The following is a 27,299-nucleotide window of genomic DNA, read 5'->3' as shown; positions in this document are numbered from 1 at the left end:
GTTTCAAGAAAATACAACTTCTCTCTATCCCGCCACTTTTCCAAAGAGTCCAACAATTCAGCAAGGGATAACTTGCCCTTAAGTGCACGAAGAGAACTTTTCCGAAGCTCACTCATACGCTCGACTGACAACATAGACCGCGTGTCTACCTTATCCGAAACCAATCCAGACTCCTGTGATCTCGGGGCGGACGCGCCAACATAAGGGGGCGGAGAACGATCTAATAAATAAAAATCATCTTCAAGATTAGTAAGGACAGGATAAAGTGGCTGGCGGACAGCATATTGACCCGAGACTTGCAACCTACGCTCTTTCTCTTGTCTCTCCGCCAGTTCTCTTTCCTCCCGACGCTTCGCTTCCTGTGCTCGCACATGATCATTTTTCCGTTGCTCTTTATCAAACAGCGCTTTCTCACATTTCTCTCACTCACGCACTTCCTTCACCCATAACCGTACACATTCAAACATGTCTTGCCGAGCACGCCGTTTACACATACACTGTTCCACATACTCAATCTTACGCATATCAAACGATCCATACAAAGGCCATCGTAACTCAGGATCCTTTTTGGTGTATTTCCTCCACACTGTGCTGTACATTATAGAGGAAAGACCATGCTTCACATACATATCCCTATTAGGAGTCCCCTCTGGGGGGGCTGGAGCAGATTCCTCAAGATTTAACCGGTTTCCAAAGCAGCAGCACCACTTACGGAGTGCGCTAAAAGCAGGCATGCTCAAAAATAATGCAAAATATGCAGTATTATCAAAAAATGGCACTTAAACTTTGCGCCGTTCAGATTTAAACAACTCCGGAGAAATATCTCCACATTACCTGCCTATATGTGTTGCAACGCATATATTCTCACAGTAATCAATACAAAATATGACCGGTCATCACAAATCAAACTCAAATAGCCAACCCAGGCATCAAAACTCGGAGCAAGTACCGTACAACGGTTCTTACCAATCAAGAGTGTCCAGGTTCCAACTGCCAAGTTCCAAAATTCGCCCAAACGGCTGTCACGGCCAACCGACAGAAGAGGTCTCAGTCGAGGACCGGCGCCACCCAGAAGGTCAGCTCGGAAGGGAAGGAAGAAAACCTCGGGATGCCAGGACTAAAACGCCATTGGCAGTGATCACTTCCCCGGCAAAATTCCTCACCTTCGTCACGACCAGTCCTTCGAGCATCCGAGTCGCCGATGAGCCCCACGTGACGGGCGCCAATTGATGAATACAGGCCCCAGCTAGGCCCGCAGAGTACAAGGGTTCGCTCTCCTGTAACAAAAACTAGAAGGAAGTTGGCACGGAAACTGCAAAATACAAAGACAGAGTTTATTAACCCTTAAGGGTGGTCCTACAACCTATACAACACCCTTCAGTATTGCATAGAGTAGCACAAAGAACTTGCATACACAGTCCCCTTTTATACACAACAGAGGGGCTCATAAGTGGGTGGATACAGCATGAAGCAGAGTTCATTACCTTTTATGGTCATTTTCGATACAGAACCAATATGTGGGCGGAGTTAACACACTCCTTAAGCCCGCGAAAACATGGTCAAGCAAGGACTAACTGATAACAGATGTGGTCAAGTCTGGGCATGCGCCAGACGGACAAAGGAGCTATTTATAGACTGTTACTGGGCAGATTACAAGAACAACTAGCGAAAAGGTAGGAGTCTTCTCGTGCTGAGCACGTGGAGACACGACAATACAAAATGGAGTCCGGACATTAGTCAACATAAGACAAGAAACATGTTTCAACTAGAGAGAATTCATGTCTTTAGTGAATGCTTAATCATATCGCTGTTTTAGTTTTCAACACATACTCTAGCCTCACACTAACAACTAACGGTAATAAATTAGCTGAGACAGACCACAGATTAGTGTTTCACAATGTGCCACAACTTTTGAAAGTATCCTTAATACATAGCTTGTTTCCCCTTGTTTTGTTTATAATATTATCACAAATATTTCGTTATTTATATTGGAAACTATTGTGTGCTATTTTACATCCAGGTTGTATGGTTGGTCCGATATATTCATCAAGAAAATGTTTCGAAATCATAAAGTGGACGAGGAATAATTCATTTCAAGGTTGCTGCTTTAAGTTCTGTTCTTTAAGAATGTTTAATACCGCTGAGCGAGAGCACTCTCAGACGACTGAAAGCCTCCATCAGCTAGAAAACAAACGTTGTATGTCATGAAGCGAACCTAGAAAAATTAGTGACTGAAAAATTAGGCCATTTCAGCCCAATATGCAAGCTATCCGTACTTCTATCTTTTGAACAAAAATAGTTTTGTACGTAGAATAACAGATGAAAATACACATGGGTATGTGTTACTTCATATGTCACTCAACTGATCTCATCAGCTGCCACTCAAAACTTCTCTCCTTTTAGGGTGGGGTTAACTACTGCTGGCATCTTTTCAGCTCATCATTACCACATGGCAGGCTGTAATATTTGGAAAACCCAAACAGTACAGCTCTACCGGAAGTGCACCAAAAGCAAGCTCTCTGCAACCATTATTGCCAATTCACTTCTTGCAACTTTGCAGAATCAGGTCCCAGTGACCCCACCATATGATTTAGATGCATACAGCAGTAAAAATTAACACTTTTTAAGCGCATTAAAACTTTAATGCAAGGGGGGCGTGGTCTCGGCGCCGCGTAAGATGGCCGCCTGAGTTTCGAGCTCCGCCCTGCTGAGACACAGAATATGCCGTAATACCTTTTCCGTGCCTATTTTCCAGCGGTCGCCATGACGTAGTGAATCGGAGCATGCTCCCAGCCTGGTGAGGGTTTTTTTAAACTCGAGGAGCGCTGCACTTCGTCTCACTGTGGCGCTGAAGTTTTTCCTCATGTTGCCGCCATTTTGTGTCGTGTGCTGTCGACATCTCTTCATGCAGTGTCGGAGCTACTGAGTAGAGCGCTGCCATCTGAGTGCTCTGTGGGCTGAATTTCACGGAGACACGGAATGCACCTTGCAGTGGGTCCCATGAGCAGCTTTCGCATCACCGCTGTTGCAGTTCCAGGGATGCTGGAGAATGCTTGAAGTAACGGATGGCTGGAATTTGGTATGCGACAAGCAGAGGAAGAGGTGAGAGCTACCCATAATTTCAGTGTAGCACGGCAAATCGCATCAGAGTACTGCGCTCTTCATTCCAGAGTGACAAGAAGCTGCCGCCGAGGGTGACACCGGTGCGTTGGTGCAGAATAGCTTCAACTTTGGCTGTGCTGTCCCTCTCCTTTAGTGGACAACGATAAGGAGCTTGCCATGACGGAGTAACTGGGGGAGCCCTTTTCCGTGCCTATTTTCCAGCGGTCGCCATGACGTAGTGAATCGGAGCATGCTCCCAGCCTGGTGAGGGGTTTTTTAAACTCGAGGAGCGCTGCACTTCGTCTCACTGTGGCGCTGAAGTTTTTCCTCATGTTGCCGCCATTTTGTGTGTTGTGCTGTCGACATCTCTTAATGCAGTGTCGGAGCTACTGAGTAGAGCGCTGCCATCTGAGTGCTCTGTGGGCTGAATTTCACGGAGACACGGAATGCACCTTGCAGTGGGTCCCACGAGCAGCTTTCGCATCACCGCTGTTGCAGTTCCAGGGATGCTGGAGAATGCTTGAAGTAACGGATGGCTGGAATTTGGTATGCGACAAGCAGAGGAAGAGGTGAGAGCTGCCCATAATTTCAGTGTAGCACGGAAAATCGCGTCAGAGTACTGCGCTCTTCATTCCAGAGTGACAAGAGGCTGCCGCTGAGGGTGACACCGGTGTGTTGGTGCAGAATAGCTTCAACTTTGGCTGTGCTGTCCCTCTCCTTTAGTGGACAACGATAAGGAGCTTGCCGTGACGGAGGAACTGGGGGAGCCCTTCTGCGGGCATTGACGGTCGTGCTTGCGGTGAGCGCGATATCGGCGCCACATGGGATTGCCTCCTAGGTTTGAGTTCCGCTGTACCAATATACAGGGCACATTGCATTTTTGATGCAAGTCCTATCTCAGGCCTCAATGCATTCATTTTCACAGTATTATTTGGATTGTGGATGTCTTCAGTGGATAACATTTCCCTGATATGCTCTTTGACATCATCTGCTTCACTGGTCAATGTTAGTCTGCGTCAGGTTATTCCTTTCTGTGTTAACATCTTTGATTCAATTTATCTTTAATTGAGATCATCGTCCTGGACCGCAAATGGATCTCTACACCCCCTGGTGTCGCCTCGCAGCTTACACAAAGCCTCGCTCACTGCTCTGTAATTCTCATATGGGCAAATTACGTAAACCTCAGTTTGTTTTTGTTTCCAAGACAACTTCCACAACCCCATCCTCGCCCTCTTTTAACTCTGCACTTGCTCCTCCCCCTTCCACTGCTGACATGGCTGGAGTTTCTTCTGCTCGCTCCCAACCATCGCAATCGTCATCTCAGAAATCTTCCCCGCCTACTTCCACTTCCAAACGGCTGAAACAAGACCCTCCATCTCCAGATAAGTCGTCTCCTACTATTTCTTTGGAATTAGTGCTGGAGGAAATTCGCGCCCTGCACCCGTTTGTAGAAGAGACAAATAGTAAGATGCAACTCTTGGAGGAGAAATGGTCCTCAATGGAAAGCAGAGTTTCTGTTATGGAGCATCAACTCTCGTTGGTCCAGGATGATTCTCAAAGACTCACTTCTCTTGAAAAGGAAGTTTGCACTCTCCAACGACACACAGAGGACTTGGAAACAGGGCCGGACTGGGAACCAAAATCGGCCCTGGCAAAGTGCTCGGCCGGCTCCCCACCCCCCGGGGGGGGCGTTGGGGGTGCCACCGAGCTCTTTGCCATGGCCGGTTTTCGGCCGATTTTGTTACAGTGTCGATTTTGCAGCTATCGGAACAGAAGGAATAATCTTCGCATTTATGGTTTACCGGAGGCTTTGAAGGGAGATGACCCTGTCGCCTTTTTCTCCTCCTTTTTACCGAAGCTGCTTGAGATGCCTACCTCAACGTCACTGAACATTCAGAGAGCTCATAGACTTGGTCCTCGTCCATCGCTTTCCTCATACTCAACCAGACCTCATGGTGTTATTATTCTCTTCCTGAAATTCACAGACCTACTTTCTGTCCTTTCTGCTGCCAGAACCAAACGTCAAATTACTTGGCTACGTCAGAGAGTTTTTCTTTCTCAAGATGTCTCCAATGCCACAGCTGCCAGACGAAAAGAGTTTCTCAGCCTTCGCCCTCTTCTCCGCTCGTTAGGTGCCCGCTATGGCCTTTTTCATCCGTGCACCTTCAAAGTGACTTATCAAAATCATACTTTGTCCAATGATGACCCTGCAGAACTCAAGAAGTTTCTTCATTCTCACTCCTCGTCCAACATGGATACTTCTAATCCTCCTACGGGATGATGTCCTCTGTCCGCGTTTTCAAGATCCCCATGGCTGTCATCAGTTATATATTAGTTGCATAGCTTTACTCTTATATCTTTCTTCTGTTTGTTTTTTTTGCTTGTAGTTTAGATTAACATGTTTTATATTTGTCATATTTATCAGCTTTTGTATTCCTTAATGTTGTTTGACATGTTTTTTCCGTTGTTTCTTTATTGAACTTATGCCTTTTTAATTCCCCTCTTTCTCCTTATAGGTTCCGTCCTTCATATTCATAGCTGTTTGGTACGTTCGTACTTTCTTCTGTGTCCTGGTGTGGCTGGACTCCTCGATTTGGGTGTCTCGTCTTCCGTTCGTCGCCATTACCCCACTTTTCTCTTGTTTTTGTCCCCCTCAGGTATGTTTCTTACAGTCGTCCGTTACGGATATGTACTGTCTTTCCTTATCTTTCTCCTTTGACTCCCTTATTCTTTCTTTCCTTCTTAACTGTCTTTCCCTTTCATATGTCTGTTTCTCCGTTCACTTTTCCATTAATCTATCTTTTGCATATTTATTTTTGTCTAATTTTTTAATGTTTTTGCATTCAGAGTAATTTCCTGGAATGTAAAGGGTTTTATCAACCCAATTAAGAGACAGAGAATCCTTTCCCACCTCGCCTCTTATAATCCTGATTTAGTACTTTTGCACCTTACTGAACCCGAAGCATTGAAATTAAAGAGAGGCTGGGTGGGTACGGTACTATTCTCTCCCTCTACCAATAAGAAAAATGCTGTCATAATTTTATGTTATAAAAAGTTAAAATGCAAAGTTTTATCTCAAGAAATTGATACATAAGGTAGATGGATATTAGTTAAGTTATTCATTAATAATGTTTCTTTGACTGTATTTATTATCTATGGTCCTACCCACCCTAATTGTTCTTTTTGGCCTCAAATTACACAGAAATGTGACCAATTTAAAGATTATCTTTTTATACATGGTGGCGACTGCAACCAGATTGTTGATCCACTTCTTGATCGTCAATCTCAAGTTAGTTTTGTTCCCAACAAGTCCCATAAAAAATTTATTCATGCTATTTCCCAAACACATCTCATTGACTCATGGAGACTTTCCCACCCTGATTCTTTAGACTTCTCTTTTTTCTCTCCTCCCCATGCCTCTCATCTTTCTTTCTCAGTCTTTATCTCAAAATCTTCTTTCCTCCTCTATTGAACCGATTGTTATTTCTGACCATGCACCAATTGTTACAGATCTTGATTTACTCCCTCCGCATCCCAGGTCTTCTCGTTGGCGTTTTAACAACTCTCTCCTTTCAGATCCTCTTTTTTCTTCTTCTTTCCGCTCTTTTGTAATCGAATTCTTTGATCTCAATTGTACCCCTAACTCCTCCCCTCACATCGTTTGGGACTCTTTTAAGGCTACTGCAAGAAGATTTATCATAGATTTTGTTTCTAAAAAAAAGAAATGCTTCACTCATCAATGTAAATCCACTTTAGCACTTATCAAACTTCTAGAACATAAATTTTACTCTTCTTCAAAGGATTCGGTTTTGTCAGAACTGATTCGCACTAAACTTGCTTTAACGAAGTTGTGCTTGTTATTATGGGGGTCGCAACAAGTCAGGGAAGATCCTAGCGAATTATCTTAAATCTCGTAAGGAGTGCACCCTCATAGAGGCTATTTACTCCTCTAATGACTCCCTTTTATATAAAGACCAAGAAATATTAAATGAGTTTAAGCTCTTCTATCAAAATCTTTATACTCCAGAATCCCCTCTGTACTCCTGTGCCATTCAACAATACCTTCACAAAATTCCTCACCCTCCCTCATCTCATCTTAATCTTCTCGATCTTGAATCAGATTTTTCCCTCACAGAGCTGTTCCATGCCTTAAATTCTCTTACTAAGGGGAAAACTCCTGGTCCAGATGGCTTCTCGGTTGAATTCTATCTACATTTTTCTGATTTACTTCTTCCTAAACGTTTGTCACTCTTTCACTCATTTGCTTTAATTGGTAAAACAGAAGGCACCTTTCAGGAAGCAACAATTTGTTTAATTCATAAAGAAGGCCGAGATCCTAACTATTGTAAGAACTATCGTCCGATATCCTTGGTTAATGTTGATTATAAATTATTTGCTAAAATTCTTGCCTTACGTTTAGATCCTCTTGTGCCTCCTCTCATTGGGAAGGAACAATGTGGATTTGTCAAAGGAAGGCATACCTCTGATAATTCATGGCTTTTTCTCAATGTTTTGAACAAAATCTCTTCCATCTCCACTTCTTTAGCAGCCATTTCTGTTGATGCAGAAAAGGCACTTGATAGAGTTGACTGGTCCTTCTTATTTGCCTCGCTACAATGGCATGGATTCGGCCCCAAATTGATTTCACTCATCTCTCTTCTATATTCTGCTCCCAAAGCCTCAGTGTTAGTTAATGGTTGAACATCATCTTATTTCCCCCTCCAGCATGGTGTTCGTCAAGGATGCCCTTTATCCCCTCTTCTTTTTATTCTTGCATTGGAACCCTTTCTTTCCTCTATCCGTAATAATGACTCTATATCTGGATTTCCTTTTGGAGACCAGCAGTTAAAACTCTCCGCTTATGCAGACGATATCCTTTTATTCGTTTCCAATCCTGACACTTTTATCTCTCCCTTACTTCATGAGTTTGACTCCTTCTCCCAGGTCTCTGGTTACAAGATCAACTCGGAGAAAACGGAAATCCTTTCCCTTACTAAATGTTGTCTTCCCCATTCCTTTTCCTCCACCGGTTTTGCCTGGAATTCTTCAAAACTTAAATACTTAGGCATCTGGTTCTCAACCTCAATTCAATCTTCGGTTATTCTGAATATGTCCGCTGCTCTATCTTGTATTGATAACCTGCTTTCTTCCTGGAATCCCCTTTTCCTTTCTTGGTGGGGTCGTTTAGACTCAATTAAATGATGAGTGCTCCCATCTTAACTAATGTGCTTTCTATGCTTCCCGTTCATATTCCTGCATTATACATGAAGCGTATTGATTCCTCTCTCACTAAATTTCTATGGAAGAATAAGAAACCTAGAATTGCCCTCTCTTCTCTTCGCAAATCAAAATTTAATGGTGGAGTCAACTTTCCTGACTTTCGCCTTTATCATAAATCTTTCTCTCTTTGCCAAGCCTCGAAATGGCTCTTATCTGTACACTCTCCTTTTATCCCCCTTTGGCTATCTATTTAACAAGATTTATTGTTGCCATTCTCCCTCACGGAAGTAACAACTTTTTCAGTCAAAACCCCTCATTTATCCTTCCCTCTATTTAGATATACTTGTTCTCTCCTGAATCCTTTAGTCTTGCCTAACCCTCTCTCTCGCGATGTTTTCCTAGACTCTCCTATCTGGTATAATTCTCTTATTCTTTTGAACAACCGCCCTATTTTTTGGAGCTCTTGGAGATCAAAAGGTATCATTTGGGTGAAACACCTCTTTGATGGTCTCTCGCCATGCTCTTTTCCTCAAATCCAAGTCTTATTCCACTGTCCACATTCCTTTATACAGAAATTTACTTCCCTCATGGCTATTATTCTTGACGTCTACTATTCTCTTCCTCCTCCTCCCCTTTCTGAGCCCCAAACCCCTCTTCTCAAACTTCTCCTCTCCTTACCCAAAGCCTCTCTTATATCTAAATATTACTCAGCCCCCTGTCCATATCGGGCTAAATCTAAGCTAGAACTTTCCTGGGAGTCTGATCTGGGATGCGACTGGCCTATCTCATTGTGGGACAAACTCTGGTCTAGATCCTTAAAAATTTCTCTCTCTGCCTCCCTTACTCCCTTACTCAATCTATGTTCTTTATCTAATATAGACTTTATTTCACTCCTGTTTCTATTGCTCGTTTCTCTTCTAATTCTGACTCTAAATGTTGGACTTGTGGTTCTCCCGACTTTATGCATCTCCTTTTCCTTTGTCCCCCGTCTCCAATTTTTGGAGATCCGTTTGGTCATACATATCTCCTATTTTTCATCTCTCTATTTCTTATTCTGCTCCCCTACTGTTTGCTGGTCGTCTCTTCGACTCTTTGCCTCTCCCCTCATATGTTCATGGTCTCTTTGATCTCATGCAAGCTCTAGCCTTTCAACACATTGCCCTCAATTGGAAAGATCTTTCTAAACTCTCTACACAATATTGGTGGAATACTCTATGCCATTTTCATAGGCTTGATGTTGCATTTGCCTCTTCTTGTTCACCAACTTTTAATAGAGACCTTTTTTGGTTGCCTATTACTTCTTATCTGGACCGGATTGTTGTCCATCACAAATCCTTCCTCAATTCTGAAAACTTTAAACCCCCTTGAATACTTTATCTCTGTTCTCTTTCTTTATCATTTTCGATGTTTTGTTTATAGTATGAATTGGACAATACCTTGTTTACATTCCGTTACAATATGCAATGTAATATGCAATTTTCTGTTAATATTGTATTATTATTATTCCCTCCCTCCCTCCCTTCCCTTCCCTTCCTCCTTTCCCTTTTTCACTCCATACAAAACCTTAAATAGCTTTATTTCCTTTTTATTATACTAGCTACCTTCTTTTTTCTGTGATAATTTCATCATAATATTTGATTTTCATTGCTGTTACTTTTATTGTCTATTTCTTTGTTTATTCAATAAAGCTTTTCAAACATAAAAAAAAACTTTAATGCAAGGTCAGCAGGAAAAAAGGGTCTCTCAAGCCTACACCATTGAGAACTATGCTCTTAATAGTGTCTCTCCGATCAAAGGTCCCTCAGTTAGTGCTCGAGGACTTTAAAATTCACTGCAAGGACAGGCATACTTTACTGGTGGAGGTCTAGCTGTACGTCCTGCCAAGATTTAGCCCTTATAGAGGAAACCTTGTTACTAGATCTCTGTTGAGAATCCCCAACATTGTCATGCATTACTGACAGCACCTCTGGCCCAAAACCCCAGCTTCCAAACTAAGGAGGTTCATTATTTCCGTTAGCTAGATTTCTCCTAACAAAGAAGATGTTATCTTGTTATGCAATCTTCATATATGATTTTAACCCTTAACAGTGCCGATTCGATTTTTTGGTTATTTGTTGTATTTTAAGCCTCCTTTTATTACAGACTGTTAGATTTACCCATCTGAGTGAATTGCTTTTAGTAAATATAATACCCCGCCAGTTTGATCTGACATCCACAATATTGCTTACAGTTTCATTGTATCGGCATCAATTAGTCACCACTGCACATACAACGTAGGACACAATATTAAAGAGAGTGTTGATTCTAGTGTTTGCCTAGCCATATTAAACTCTGGCATTACTGAAACTCTGGATAATGTCCTTGCACTGCAAAAGATGAGAAAATTATTTTCAGGGAAAACCCCAAATAATACGTAGTTTTTCTATTAATTGATAAAATGAAACTAGAGATCAACCAACTTAAAAGACAGTAGACGAAAAACTACTTTTCAGTGTTAAAAGCAGGCTACTTTATCAAAATCTCCGACGAATATAAATCAAGAATCTATCTTTTACTGGCAGGGTCCTAATAATGCTTAAAAATATTTTTTTTCTTGATTATCCCAGAACTAATTACCCCAGTTGTTGCCCAATCTATGTTACTTCCCTCAAAGAAACTGTGGGACAATATATTCAGAGTTTTATTGATAAAAGAGCAAACATCAGACTGGTTAATGAATTGGAAACTTTCCCCAGATCCGCAAAAGACTCTGACAAGAGGAACCATGCGATGGATTTTGCCAATTCTGTATCTCTTGTTATCTCCAAAGTCATCGATCTAGCTCTCCACTAGGCCTCTGTCTTGTAAGGATTTTAAAACAGCAAGCCCCTTTTTAATTTAAGGCCTTGCCACTACGTTCAATTGTTCCTTCACAACCAGTGACATGCCAGCTGTCTAGAAAAGGACTGTCTTCAAATCTCTCTTAAAAATTCCTCTCCTCAACACTGAAAATTTAAACAATTTGCATGTTATTTTGCATTTACTGTATTTTGCTAAATTACTTGAGAATATGTTCTTCCCACAGATGTTGCAGAAAATAGACTGATACATTAATGTAGGTATGAGCATCATATTGATAATCCTTTCATTGCTAATTTACCTTCAATGAGAGGCGGATGGTGGTGTCACATTGCCCATGGGGACATTGTCGTCTTCGCTAAGTTAGCCTGAGCACGCTACAGATTGTTCTATGCTTTGCACACGTTACTACACAAGTTTATTTTGCAAATGCCTCTTTTGCTGTTTTCACATGAGAGCCTATCGCTGTGTTCACATTCTGCAGGTTCTTGGGATTTAGTCTGAAGATTGTGAGCAAGTTTGATCAAAAATGTCCCTTGTTATTCTTTTCTGGTCCGGCCCTCACACTTAGACAAAACATACCGATGCAGATGGTGTCTGGGAATACATACTTTGGTCTTATTGGAATAATCAATCAATCACGCTTTTGTTAAGCACTACTACTCACCCGTGAGGGTCTCAAGGTGCTGGTGGAGGGGGGTTTCGCAGGTTCCAGTCCATCAAGGATGGGGTTCTGTCGAAGAGCCAGGTTTTGAGATTTCTTGTGAAGATGGGGAGAGATGTTGTCTGTCTGAGGTGGCGAGGGAGGGTGTTCCAGGCTCTGGCCGCGAGGAAAGAGAAGGAGTGGCCGCCTGATCTGGTCTTTCTGGTGTGGGGGACCATGGCGTAGGAGAGCTGGGCTGATCGTAGGGTCCTTTGGGGTGCGTGGAATTTGAGTCGGCTGTTCAGGTATGCTGGTCCTGTGTTGTGGAGGGACTTGTGGGCGTGGGTGAGCATCTTGAAGGTGACTCAAGCTTCGATGGGGAGCGAGCGGAGTATGCACTGGTGCTGGGAGATGTCGTAGTGTCTTGGCAGGTTGAGGACCAGTCTTGCGGCGGCGTTCTGGATGTTCTGTAGCTTGCGTGTGAGGTTTTTGTTTATTCCGGCGTAGAGTGTGTTGCCGTAGTCGATTCTGCTGGTGACCAGGGCATGAGTGACGGTCTTTCTGTGTTCGAGGGGGATCCATTTGAAGGTCTTGCGTAGGAGGCGGAGAGTGTGGAAGCAGGAGGACGAGACGGCGTTGATCTGGCGGTCCATTTTGAGTTCAGAGTCCAGGATGATTCCCAGGTTGCGTGCGTGGTCTGTGATGGTGGGTGGACTTCCGAGGGCGGGGGCCACCAGGTGTCATTCCAGGCGTCTGGGTGTGGGCCCATGATGACAACTTCTGTTCTGTTGGTGTTTAGTTGAAGGCAGCTGTTTTTCATCCATTTTGCAATGGCTTCCTGGCCTTCTCGAAAATTGTGTCTGGCGGTGTAGGGTTCGTTGGATAGGGAGAGGATGAGTTGGATGTGATCTGCGTATGACACATTGTTGAGACCGTAGGTTCTGACGATGGAAGCGAGGGAAGCCATGTACACGTTGAAGAGCGTAGGGCTGAGGGATGACCCCTGGGGGATTCTGCAGGTGGTTGGTGTAGGGTCCGAGAGGAAAGGGGGCAGTCTGGCCCGCTGCATTCTGCGGGAGAGGAAGGAGCGGATCCAGTTGAGGGCCTTGTCCTGAATCCCTGTGTCGTGGAGTCTGCATATTAGGGTGCGGTGAGAGACTGTGTTGAACACCGCTGAGAGGTCGAGGAGGATGAGGGCTGCTGTTTCTCCTTTGACCAGTAGGGTGCGGATGTCATCTGTTGCGGCGAGGAGGGCGGTTTCCGTGCTATGGTTTTTTCTGAAGCCGGATTGGGAGGAGCCAAGGATGTTGTGCTCTTCGATGAATGTGGTGAGTTGGCTGTTGATGGCTTTCTCGATGACTTTCGCTGGGAAGGGGAGCAGGGAGATGGGTCTGTAGTTTTTGAGGTCCGTGGGGTCTGCCGATGGTTTCTTGAGGAGGGGGTTGATCTTGGCGTGTTTTCAGTCATCGGAGAACGATGCGGTTGCCAGGGAGCGGTAGATGGTGTGGCGGACCATGGGTGCAATGGTGTCGGCGGGTCTGTTGAAAATGTGATCCATCTGTGCTGGGTTCGGGCTGTGGCGTTGGGGTCGTCGTTTTCCATGTCGGTTGGGGTGGAGTTGCTGAGTGATGAGGTTAGCTGGTCGTCGGTGATTCTGGTCCAATTTCTCCGTGGGAGCAGTTGCTGGTGTCTGTGGATGGTGAGTGTTCTGAAGGTGAAGTGGACGCATCGATGGTCGGTCCATGGGAGTTTGGTGGAGTGGCTGAAGGTGATGCAGTTTCCTGTTGTGAAGAGGGGGTCGAGGGTGTGTCCTGCTGAGTGCATGGGTTCGGTCACGATCTGGCGGAGTCCAATGTTGTGGAGGTTGTCCAGGGGGGATGTGGTACTGGGGTCCCATTGGTTGTCGAGGTGGAAGTTGAGGTCCCCCAGCAGGGTGTAGTTGGTGGATGCGATGACCTGTGGGGAGATGATGTCCATGATGGATTCGGCAAAAGGTCCGCAGGGTCCAGGGGGTCGGTAGATGAGGGTTCCTTGGAGGGTGGTGGTGGGGCTGGCCAGTATCTTGAAGTGAAGGTTTTCCATCAGGTCTGTGGGCTTGTTGGGGAGTGTGCTCAGGTGGATTTGTGGACGATGACGATTCCTCCTCCTGGGTGGTTGGGGCTGTCCTTCCTGGAGATCTTGTATCCTTGGGGGATGGCGATGTCCGGTCCCGAGTTGTTAGTATATGTTTTGGTGAGGAATGCTACATCTGGGGTGGTGCTGTCAAGGAGGTCCCAGATTTCAGTGGCATGTTTGTGGAGAGATCGGACGTTGAGGAGAATGCATTGCAGGGTCTTCGGTTCGGGTGTTTTCTTGCGGGTGGGTTGCGCTGGGTCCGTGGTCTTGGCGGTGCTGCAGGTGTGCCTTCAGCGGTGACAGCTGAAGGGTCCGTGGGTGTTGGTCGATGACGCTAGCTTGCAGTTGTTGTTGCTGCCTGGGTTGAGGGCGTGGAGTGCCGGGGGGTCGTAGCATTGGCGGTGCGGAGATCCAGGGTTCCTGGCATTGGTCGCAGTCGGGTCACAGACGGGCGCAGACGGGCTTGTCTTTGGCGTACCTACATTAAGCAGGGGTCGGGGAGGGCTGGACAGCTGGGAGGTGGAAGCTGCGAGGGGAGCATGATTGACTGACCTGGTCGTGCTGGGGGAGGGGCCACGGGGCACCAGCGGTGGGGAAAAATGGGTTGGAAAGGAGGAGTAAGAGGGAAAAAAGGAGAAAAAGAGTGAAATAAGGCAGAGAGCAGGGAAACCACAGAAAGCAGAAAAGTACAGAAACGAATTGAAAAAGGGTGAAAAACTAGTGAAAAATGGACTTGGCAGCAGAGTGAGACAAAGGAGAACAGAGGTCCACTGGACCACCAGGGAGGCAAAGGGAAATAAGGAAATGAGTGGAGAAATGAGAGAAGGCAGAAAAAGTGCAGAACAGAAAAAGACAGAGGGAGACGCAAAAACAAGTGAAAAAACGGAAAGGAGAGCGGATCGAGGCAAAGGAGAATAGGGGTCCACTGGACCACCAGGGATGAGGCGAAGGTGATCCTGCGGCTGAAGGAGGGCTTCGAACAACAGCACACATGAGAGTGCAAGTGGTGGTGCTGCGAGGAAGGGGGAGCAATTTCACTGACAATGAGAATACACTAAAAGGTAGCACACACCTGGAGAGGGACCTTTCCAGGGAGAAGAGCAAGACAGAACCTATGATGTATATCTACCATCTATAGAGTGAGGTATGGGGTCTGCAGATAACACCCACAGATCTTCTGATATATAATCCTTTTGCTTCGATACAAGGGGAGGAAGGTTAGGCTACACTGTCTTTTTATAATGACAGCTCCTTTCATGATTTACGGACTAATTGCTATGCTTACCATATTTGTGTTATGCATTTTCCTGCTCATTGTGGCACGTATACTGCATATTAGAGCACATTCGTTAAAATAAATATTTTAAACTTGTTTGTGTCTCTGTCAGATCTTATTGTGGACAAGCACAAGAGTGCGAGCGAAAGGGTGTGTCTTACAACCGAGATTCCTGAGAGAGTCGGGAGTGTTGTGTTCTGGGGTATTCAATTATTTGTCTCTCTGTGAGTGAGTAGGAGAGCAAGTGAGACACTATAGCTAGTCGGTCCTGGGCTCATGGGTAGTATGATGGTAGGATGACTCTGTCCATATGCACTAAGGTCCCATAATCCTACACATAGTTCTGTGTTTGTGCAGAATCCCTGCAACATCGCGACACCAATGTTTGGTCTGGTACTTATTCACGAGGCCCCTGAGTAGCGCTTGTGCTTGTCCACGATACCCTCTCACCGGTTATCCAGGGAGAAGAGCAAGACAGCACCTATGATGTAGCTCTAACATCTATAGAGTGAGATACGGGTTCTGCAGATAACACCCAGAGATCTTCTGATATATAATCATTTTGCTTCTATACAAGGGGAGGGAGGTTAGGCTACACTGTCTTTTTATAATGACAGCTCCTTTCATGATTTACGAACTAATTGCTATGCTTACTATATTTGTGTTATGCATTTTCCTGCTTATTGTGGCATGTATACTGCATATTAGAATACATTCGCTAAAATAAATATTTTTTACTTTTTTATGTCTATGTCAGATCTTATTGTGGACAAGCACAAGAGTGTGTGAAAGGGTGTGTCTTTCAATCGAGATTCCTGAGAGAGTCTGGAGTGTTGTGTTCTGGGGTGTCCAATTATTTGTCTCTCTTTGAGTGAGTAGGAAAGCAAGTGAGACACTATAGCTAGTCGGTCCTGGGCTCATGGATACTAAGATAGTAGGATGACTCAGTCCCTATGCACTAAGGTCCCATAATCCTACGCATAGTTCTGTGTTTGCGCAGAATCCCTGCAACATGGCACTGCCAACGTTTGGTCTGGTACTTATTCATGAGGCCCCTGGGTCGTATTGTGATTGTCGAAGATACCCTCTCACGTGTTCCCAGAGAGGTCCATGGTGGGGGGCCTTAGCCTCCTGCATTGGTAGGGAACACCACTTTCTGTAGGTTATTCACACGGCTGCTGCTCCTCTAGCAGCGTATCGTCCTTATGCATTAATTGAAGTTCCGTTGATGTCCTGGGAGCATACTGTTTGGTTTAATGGCGCCCTTCCTCACACTGTCTCTTTTGTTCAAATGGGCCCCTTGTCTATCAACGGGGCTAGGTGGCCTGTTTTGGCTGGATTTACACCACATCCTAATTATCTCAATGTTACTTTTGTGGAGCTACCTTTGCTATATATAGTTAGTTCATCTTCATAGACGAGTAATACAGTTTATGTCTCTTGCACTTCAGGCAGCTCCGGCTGGAGCTGCTCCTCCGGCAATGGGTCAGAGCTGAGGACTTGTGATTAGTTCCGTCATGATCCACTCTGTGGTGGGAAAATGTCCTCCAAATCGTGAGGACATTCCGTTTTGGATCGCACAATAAATTGAGCAGCTTGAGGCTGTATTCCCACATACATCTCCTGTTGACAAACACAGCATCCTTACAATGAGCTTGCCAAGTTGTCTGATTCCTCCTTTAGCGGACTGCACCACCTGGGTGACTGTGTTTGCTTCAGTGTATACACTATGCTTTGACACCCCCTCCATGAGCATTCTGCAGAGCGTTCTGAAAAAAGTACAGTATGAACATGGGGCTGGTCCAGCCCTGGATTTGGTGATGAAGTTAGTGGGCATGTTCCCTATTGTCTCAGATAGGATTTTGGTCAACATTAAAGGTGAAGCAGTTTGCTTATAAGTGTGCCTGGCGGCTGTTTCGGACGATGAGTGGGAGCGACAGTTACCGATTATTATTGCTGATGTGTATACATCCTTGGGTTGCAATAGCTTAGGGATTCGACCATTCACACAGGCACAGAGTAAACCCCCCTCCTGAGAAGGAGGGTAGTCCAGTCTTTCCTAAAAGGGTTTGGAATAAAAATGTGCGGCAGCAGCAACAGAAGCCTAGTTCTCATGGTGGTTTGCCTAGATATGATTTGCGTGACCCCTCTAAAATTAAGACACCCAAGAGGTTCCAGGTTCCAGGTTCCTGATCCTCATTTTGCTCATTCTCCTTGTTCCTTTCAGGAATCGTCAGATCAGCAATTCGTCGGAGGAGGGTGACAGGATCGCAGACAAGGTGAGTCTATACAAATGAGACGTGACCTGCATCGCCAGTTTGATGTGAAAGTCAAGCAAGAGGAACCACCTCAATATCATGCCCCATTTCAGAAGAAGAAAGTTGCCGCTTTGAATGCAAAGTATACCTCAGACGGTGAGAACCCTCCTCCTTGACAGGAGATGGGCAGTAACCCTCCTTGACAGCTCGGCAGGGGTTACCATAGTGCGGCAGACACTCCACCGGCATCTGGAGGTGAAAGCAACTGACACTTTCATTACCATTGAGTCAGTCGACACTCGTGTTGCTCCTCTTGATAGACTTTTGAAGTAAGCCTCCAAATTGAAGGTGATATTAAACACACTGTTAAAGCAGTCTTTTGGGACACACTAATGTCTTCTTATGATGTTTTGCTGGCGGAGGTTGATTGGCCACCCCCATTTGTCCTTGCTTCCTCAAGGGGTGAGCAAGTAATTATTCCATGTTTTTCACAATATGTCCTAGAGGAAGCTAAAAATGTTTGCGCTTCAATATGGGCCCTAACCTTAGCTCCAGCTTTATATCACAATCAGGCTGGTTGGGACATGGATACACCAGTGCATGTGATTCCCATGCGTTCTACACCACAGCCCCAACCACAATATCTGTTTATATGTGATGCTAGATATTTCGACTCAATTGGAATATCAGGGTGTAATTGAGCCCTGTGTTTCGTCAATGAATAACACTCTTTTTCCAATATTGAAATCAGACGGTTCATATCGTATAGTTTTGCACTACAGAAATTTGAACAGTCATGTTCATACCTTCGCAGTACAGGACACACATAGCTTTGCGTTAGTAAACAACATTGTTCAAAAGAAATATAAAACTACGTTGGATGTTTCCAATGGTTTTTTCAGTCACACATTGGCTCCTGAAAGCCATGACTTGACTACATTCAGCGCTCTCTGCAATCAAAGACGATATATGTGATTGCCTATGGCATATAAGAGTGGCTCAGGAGTGTTTGTGGCACGCATTGTCTATCTTACATGAACTTGATCTCCGTGCCTTTTCATACATTGATGATATATACTTGACAGATGATTAAATGAATCCACATCTTAAGCGTGTGGATTGCATTATCACATATTTTGGGACATTAGGTAACAAATTGAATTTTGTGAAGTCACATATTGCCTTTTTGGCAGTCCTTTTTCTTGGTTATGAGCTAAATAATGAAAGTAGGGGGATAGCCCCCCATTTTTTTGAGAAATGTGCTCAATTACAACCTCCATCTACCCTCAAAAAAGTACAATCTTCACTGGGCTTCTTGAATTTCAGCAGGACTTACATTCCTGATTATGCCCAGCGTATCAAACCATTTACGCGTTGATACAACCTTTTTTTCCTCTTCCAGTTGGCTTCTGGAACATACCACAGTACTTATGTCTTTCACTCTGATCTGCTTGTGACTCAATTCTTGTTAACTAGAGACAATACCACTAACTTGGTCATACGGATTGTACCAGGCGCGTTAGGATTCACCTATGTGATTTTTAATGGAGGGGACACACTTCCCACAGCTTATTAATTGCATTTACACACTCCAGCAAAGATGCGTTTTCTTCAACAGAAAGTGTTTTGACAGCAGTACAGATGGGGATTCTCCAGGAATGTTCTCTGGCTCAGGGAAAACGTATTTTCATGGTTTTGCCGGTCCCCCCTTTAAAAGCTGTCACGAAGGCAAGTGTACCGAATTCTAAATCCTTGCATCCTCGTTGGATACATTGGGCTTGTTCTTTGACACCAGCTGATGTCAATTTCATCTTTGATCCTTCTTTGCAAACACAGGAGTATTTACAATCTGAAATGTTCATCCTCCTCCTTTATCACTACTCCCTCTTGATCAGTATAAATATATCATTTACACTGATGGGTCAGTACAGCCTGCCATTGGTTCTAAACATGCTTATTCCATAGCCTGCGCAATTGTTGTGGGCACAATTGCAGACAGTGATTTTAAATCCTCCTTGGTTCACATACAATCCCTTGGGGATTTCACAGCGCAATTGGCTGAGTTACATGCTTTGGTTCTGGTTCTTGAGTTTGCTGATCCTGAGGTGCCTACACTTGTAGTGTGCGATTCCTTTTACTTTGTTCAGTCCTTTAATGACAACTTGTTCTTTTGGCAATAAAATGATTTTTGTGATGGAAAAAAGGTAGCACAATAAAGCATAAAATGCTTTGGGTCAGAGTGGCCACTCTTAAGGGACGTTTGCCACTCAAACATGTTATCCATACATTGGGCCATCAGCGTGTGGGAGCACACGCCATTGGTAATTCCTTGGCTGATGATATCGCTAAATCCCGAGTAGCCACATGCTCAGTAGCAGTCATCACTAGATCTATGACTAAAGTCGATAATGACATTTTGGCGGCTATTGCCGCTACTAAGGAGGGAACACAGTTTCCCCAGGGATTCCCTGTTGTTACACTCATTATTTATTGCCTGATCAGATTCCATTTGTAACCATTCCCTCAGTCGGTGATCGTCTGATTCCCAACGAGGACCACAGACTTTCTTTAATTGTGGCTGCTCATGAAGGCCTGTCTTCTGCACATGTGGGAGTGTCAGCGACAATTTCTTTTTTACAGCAATGCTCTTGGTGGCGTGGCTTATACCAGCAAATATGCAAATATGTTCTTTCCCATGACGTTTGTCAACAGATTAAACCTTCGACTGTCTCACATCCACCACATACTCAACTTTTCTTCTCAAATCAACAATTTGGCTATATTTACCTTCATCACAGCGGTCCTTTAACATCAGATAATGTTTTAACATTTATTTTGGTTGCAATGGAATCGTGCACTGGATTCCTTTGGGTTTGACTGCAACGCAGTGCTAACACTCGAACTTGTTATAAAAGATTTGCGTGTCTTTGTATGGATGTTTGCCGATGCCACCTTCCATTCAGACCAAGGTCCTGCTTTTTCCTATAAGGCATACCAGGGTGCGATGAAGTCTCTGGGGGTGCAGGTGCAATTGTCATCTCAATATCTGCCTGAGGGCAATTCTGTTTTGGAGCGGATGAAACGTGACTTAAAGCAATCCTTAACAGTGAGGGTATTAGGTACTGGTCGGGGCTGGTTGACTCATCTATATGGAGTACAACATGCACTTAATAGTCTCCCTAGAAGATCTCTGGATGGGCAGACCCCGTACGAAATGCTTTTTGGCATTAAAATGTTTGTACCAGACCTTGATGGTGTAGACGTTGTTGCGCCTGCCACAACGTTTGACGTAGATGGCCATTGTGCTATGTTACAGGATCTACAAAAGAAGTGTGACGCTCTTACTTAAGCTTTTTTTGCAATTATCCATGGATGCAGCAGTGCTGATCTCGGTTTCTGGCTGGCTTCCTAAACTTGGTGATGTGGTCCGAGAGAAGGTGGAGATCAAGAAAGAATTTGGTCCATCGTACCATAAACCTGTTCCAGTCCCTTGTTTAAAAGGCACACTGTTAGACCTGGCATATCTTGGCGTGATTACCCCTGACTTTTTGCCTCTACCCCCGTTCTCTTTTAAATGCTTTGGGTACTTTGCCACTGCTGATCAGTGTCAAAGTACAAGTGTTCCCTGTGTAAAGTGTAATGGTAATTGGTTGGCTATGATTGGTATGTTTGCCTTACTAGTAAAATCCCTAGTGATGTGCACTGTGTGTGCCAGGGCTAGTAATGCAAAGGTACGCAGAGAAGGGAACTGAGACCTGCAGTGTAGTTTGCAAAGTTAGTATGTTGTCCTGACAAGTGCAACCACTTGTTAGGCCTTACTTTCCCTTTTGCGTACACTGTGGGCACCCCTGTAGTAGGTCCAGGATAACCCCTAGGCAGGGTGCATTGTAAGTAAAAGGCAGGACATATACTGAGGTGGGTGCTATGTCCTGACAGTGAAAAACACTCCATTTCGTTTTTCACTAGTGAAAGGCCATCCTGCTTATAGGACAGATTGGGGGAGGCTGGGTATTGTGTTTGTTAGCCTAGTTTCCTATAAGTTTAAAATGGAGAGGTGAAGTTTAGTATGTATGAACTCACAGTGCCATAACACATCTTTCTATGAAAGTGGTTTTGTAACTGAGTGTTCAGAAGCCACTCTTTTAGAAAGTGGCTGTGTTGTGCTTTAAGAATTTCTCTGTGTCTCTGCTGAATGTGGATTGACTGTCTGGATCAGAGAGGAGCTGGGAGAGGTCTTGACCCAGGGAGGGGTTGAGATGGTGCCAGGCTGCCCTGCATCTGGAGAGTAGGGGGAGGAGAAGCCCGGGAGGTGAAGAGGCCTGGGCTGACGCTATAATCCAATTGATCCATCTCCTGCTGAGTGACTAAGGTTCCAGACCCCCAGTATCAAAGGAAGAAAGGTGACACTGGGAGGGAGACACCCAGAACTAATTTAGGCAGGGGTCATGGACCCCTGAGCACAACGAACTTCAAAGACACTTAGGGGTATAACTATGAGAGCTGAGGCCCCTGAACATTGGAATAGAAATGGATTGAGACTGAAAAGGCTTAGACCCATTTTGTGGTCAAGAGGAACCTCTGCTAAGGAAGGAACAACTGAAGAGACTGCTGGGAAGGACCAACCCTTGCTTCGTGATCTGGGGCTGGTCTGCAGTTTGCTGTTTTAACTGAGGAAGAGGCTGTTGGGACTGTGCTGTGTGCGCTGGGTCCCCCTGCTTGAAGAAGACTGTGGTTTGTGCTGTGTCTTGTAACCCCAAGGGCCCGAGGGGAGCTGGCAGGGAGCCAGCTCCCCTCGGGCCCTTGGGGTTTCCAAACAGGGAAACACAGGAACATGAAAGTGTCCTGAGAAGTTTCGAGCAACGCGGTGGGTGCGTGTTGTGGCAGCTTGAGACCCTCGGAAGGTGTGCCCTGGGATCTTGGGCACACGGAGGAGAAGTGAGACTCGGACATGCTGGGTGCGTGTCATGGTGCACCACAGGCATTGATGAAGAGCGCCTGGTCAACGTGTGCATCAAAGTTGAAGCGAGTCTTGGACGCGCTGGGAGCGTGTCGTTGTGCACCGCAGGCATTGTTGAAGAGCACCTGGTCAGCATGTGCATCGGTGGTGAAGTGAGATTTGGACGCGCAGGGTGCGTGTCGTGGTGCACCGCAGGCGCTGGTGAGGAGTGCCTGGTCGGCGTGTGCATCGGAGGTGAAGTGAGTCTCGGACGCACAAGGTGCATGTCATAGAGCACAGGAGGCATTGGTGAGGAGCGCCTGGTCAATGTGTGCATCGGAAGTGGAGTGAGTCTCAGACGTGCAGGGTACGTGTCGGGATGCACCTGAGGAACTGGTGAAGAGCGCCTGGTCGTTGAGTACACCAGAGGAGAAGTGAGGTTCGGACACGGTGAGCGTGTCGTGGTGCAGCCGAAGGCGTTGGTGAAGAGCGCCTGGATATCGGGGCACTGGAGTTGGAGTAAGTCTCAGTGAAGCAGTGTGCATGCTTTGGTGCATCCTGGGACTGTGGAGGTGATCGGCTGATCATTGTGTGCACCGGAAGAAAGTGAGTCTCTGCAGCGTGGTGTGCGTGTCTTGGTGCCAACTGAGACCGCAGGAAGGAGTGCTTGGTGAACGTGCACTCAGAGTCGACTTGAAGTCCCATCAGCGTTGTGTGGGTGACTTTGTGCCAGAGGAGACCCGAAGGGTGCTGCAGTGAACGTGCACCTGGAGTAATGTAATCTCAGAGGCGTGGGGTACGTGTGCCCCGTGGCTGCCTAAGACCTCCCTAACAATTGCGGCCCGGTCTGGCAGCCCCGGAGGAGCTGAGCTGCCAGGCCGAGCTGCTGATGCCCATTGATAAAGTCCTGCACGGAAGGCCCGGTTCACTGAAGGAGTAGAGGAGAGTGGGGTCATGCCCCCAGGTAACGTGGATCACTACCTGGGCGGGGTGCGGGCTCGGAGGGACACTCTCTCGGCTTCTCAGTTCTTCTGGCGATGTGAGCCTTTGCTTCGGCTCAGATTGGGGCCCGTACTTACCAACGGAGTGGCAGTACTGGGGCCAGAGTGAGTAGCTGCACTTGTCATTGTTGATACGTGCGGGGCAACTGTTATCGAAAAGGCTGATTGTCGTAATACACTTTGCCAATATTGCTGCTAACTAACTGCTGGACTGTCTTATGACGCCTGACATTATTTCTGCATAACGAAGTACAGGATTGTAGCGCTACGCATTGCATTATTCCTCCATTGCAAAGTACAGGATTGCAGCGGCCTGCATTGCATTATTCATTAATTGCAAAGTACATGATTGTAGCGGCACGCATTGCATTATTTCTTCATTGCAAAGTACGTGATTGGGGTGTGACGCATGGCATTATTCCATCATTGCACAGTACATGATTGTAGCGGTACGCATTGCATTATTTCTCCCATTGCAAGGTACCGGGGTGTATCATTACGCATTGTATTATTTCTCCTTTGCCCAGCACAGGATTGTATCGTTACGCAGTGCATTATTGTTCGTCCATTGCAACGTGTGTGTTTCTAGCGTTACGACCAGCATAGCGTTTTGAAAGCGGTGGTTGGGATTCGAACCTACCAGGCAGCCGGAACGAATATTACCCTTTAGTATATGTTGATTTTTGTATTGTGCGGTCTGATCATATATCTTTTTATATAAAGTTTATACTCGTTTTATCAAACTCGTGTGGATTCCATTTGTGGTGTCACCAGTGGGTTGCTGTGGGCATGGTTGCACATACTGTACACTTGTCCCTTGGAGATAGGCCTGGCTGCTCATGTCAAGCTACTAAGGGGGTGAGCAGGGCTATTTCAAATGGTGTCCTTACTTGGCCTAACGTTGCGTGGGGAGTCCAGGGTCTCGCATTTGGAGACAGTGGTGCGGGACGGGGACACCGGCTTACAACACACCCGTACTGTGAACTTACCTTCGCTACCTGGTCGCAAGGAGAATCAATTTGTCTCCATCAAGCATGTCAATAGACACCATATAGCCGATACTCAATAGCATGCCTACAAGCGTTCCACGAAGGGATGTTTCCCTTCAACCAATGCTTTCTTTTTCCTCAAATTCTCCCCAAGTACTGGAAGGGGATATGAAGACTACAGTAGCTTTATTGCCTGTTTTGCGTTCTACATCTGCAACTTTGGAAAACGAGTATGCTTCCGCACCAGTTGAAATCATAGTTGATCAGGATAATTTAGAAGAAGTTCTTGCTGTCGTTAATAACAGTATTAACACTCTGTCTTCTTGTATATATACTTTGGATAATTTTGAATCATCTGTTATTGACATTGTTCAAAATAAAGTGTTCACTTTGTATCATGGTTCGAATCAACTGGGTTTTGTTATGCAATTTGATTGGGCCTTACACACACCTAAAAATGGGAGAGTACCATCGGATTACCTGACTGCTTCCACACAATTTTTACCATTTAATTTAACAGATAAACAAAAACGTATGTCAATGAAAGAGGCCACATAAATTATGTTACACATAGAGACACTAGAACAGTTACCATTTTGTGTGGCAGAAACTGATTCAGCGGTGTGGTTAATACATGGGGTTTTTTCCTTGCCCGTCTCCTTTTTAGGTCTCGGCCTGACGAAAGCAGTGGATGTGCTGCCTCGTCATATGAGGGCTTCTTGGAATCGATACGATTCCAGAAGCTCACTTTCTGCTCTGCCCGTGTTTTGCATTGGTGCGCGTCATTTTGCGTCACCAATCATGCAAAACTGGGTGTTCTGATTGTCCAGGAGGGTTTTTAGTCCCTCTTGGTTACCACCCTGTCTCCTTTTGGCCCAGCCCACCGGAATTGCAACTTTTACTGGCGGCGGGAGACAGTGTCTCCTAATTAGCCGCAAAGCACTTTTTTTTTGGTATAGCTTTTCACCATCCCTCGCTGATCCTCAGGCTTTGTTTAACGCCCCCCCCCACACAAACACCCGCAAATTGGGCTCCTACATAAGACCGTGCTTGTTCTGAAAGTTTTCTTGATATGAAAATGTGTGGAAATCTGTCAGTGAAATGTTTGCGTTTTCTCCCAGTTCGTTTTGTGTGCCTTTCTGCCTTTCTCCCTTTAATTGAGCTTTGTGTGCTTGCAGTGTAACCAAAATACCCTTTCCCCCACCACTCACACCCACTTTCACATTGCTTGGATGCAATGGTACTTTTGTGCTGTGCAAATAACAAGATGTGATCATTGCAAATAACTGTTCCCCACTTCTGAGACATAACCTGCACTTTCTGTGACGAGAGTCCCACACTTGGCACGTTACAGTACATCTCCCACTTAAAAGTGTAAAATGATAATTTCGTGCCAACGATATGTACATGCGAGGCCTCGGTGATGATGGCAGTAATGCTCCCTGTTACAATCATTGCAGTGTAACACATCCTGGAATTCTATGCTGAATCGGACAGAGCAGAATGAATTCTTCAAGGGTTTTAAGAAGCCCAATAAATCAAAAAGGGTTCGAATTGTCACAGCATCCCGTTAATGAGTAAATTTAGGCTGAAGCCCCCTACCCCATCCCCACCACCATCGGTGAACAAGGCTTATTTGAATATTACGCTTAGTGCAGATTTTTGAGTTGGTCGGCAGTGAATCCAGTTGCCCCCTTTGAAGTGATAAGAATGGGGGTGGCAGTTGGTGTCATACCCTATATTATGGGGGCTGGGGTGGTTGTTAGGTGGGGTAGTGATTAAACCGGCCATGCACGGTACAGTGTTCGGAGTTGGGGGAGGGCAGTGGCACTTCCACCGTTCTTTAAGAGTTGGTGGGAGCAAAAGGCAGGTAATACGTCAAGAGGATCAAGCTGGGGCAGTGGGCGTTTCCCTGGAATACAGGAATTCACATTTCGGGGCTGCTGTGGTGAGCGCGTCACAACAAGTGTAATGTTTCAGAGATCGGGGCAGTGGGAATATCAGGCACGGGAACTACAGTTTGGATCCAAGGGGGAGGGCAGTTGGTTTCATGATTCATCGGTCTGCAAAGGGCAAATTACACACGCTGGACTATTGAATAATAAAATATTAAGTTCTTGAACAGGAAACCAACCGTCGGCGTGCCTAAAATATTTAATGATTAAATTACAGCAATCAAACACTCGTGAGCTGTTCTTCGTAGATCCGTGTGCTGTTGAAGTGACATATCTGAGACACATGGCCTATAGAATATCACATCTTCCTTATAACGTACTTTTAGAAGAAAGGGGCTCATATACAGAAGGTTCGTTGAAAAGCGTCGGTGGGAAAAGGCTGTCCTTCCAGGAAATATAATTTACGTATGGTTGTGATGACGGAGGCTGTCGAGTAGGCGGGGGTGGGGCATTAAATGTCACTGATGTGGTGTTCCTTTTTATGGACTATTACAAAGAACAGCCAGCTGTCCTCATCTGATGACCACCTCACGAGATGACGACACAACCTGCTGATACCTAGGTCTCTTTTAGGGGCCCTAGCGACTTGCCCGACCTGCGGTTCCTTTCAGTGTCCTATTGCCTGCCCCTTGTTTGGAGCGTTGGTTCCTCACTGCAGCCAGCGGCCTCTTTGCGCACCATAAATTGCGGCAATGAGGCGCAGTTTGCTTGCTTAGGAGATTCCATTCACGATAGTGCATTTCACTTGTGATAATTATTGGGGAATTGTCATTTATTGTTAAGATTTGGTGGGGAAGGGCCTGGGGAATGCCATCTATTTTGTGACCTTGGAGTGGCTTAAAGGGACAGGGCTGCCTTGCAGATAGTACTGATATACCGGAGCGGGTTGAGCCCTCGCTGTAAAGCTTGGTAACCCTGATGTTGACTGCACCATTTTTAAAAAACACTTTGTCCTGGAAGTATCGA

The sequence above is a fragment of the Triturus cristatus genome, chromosome 4_1 (genome assembly GCF_964204655.1).
Source record: "Triturus cristatus chromosome 4_1, aTriCri1.1, whole genome shotgun sequence".
In the NCBI taxonomy this organism is placed as follows: Eukaryota; Metazoa; Chordata; class Amphibia; order Caudata; family Salamandridae; genus Triturus; species Triturus cristatus.
Note: the sequence above shows the minus strand (reverse complement) of the source record.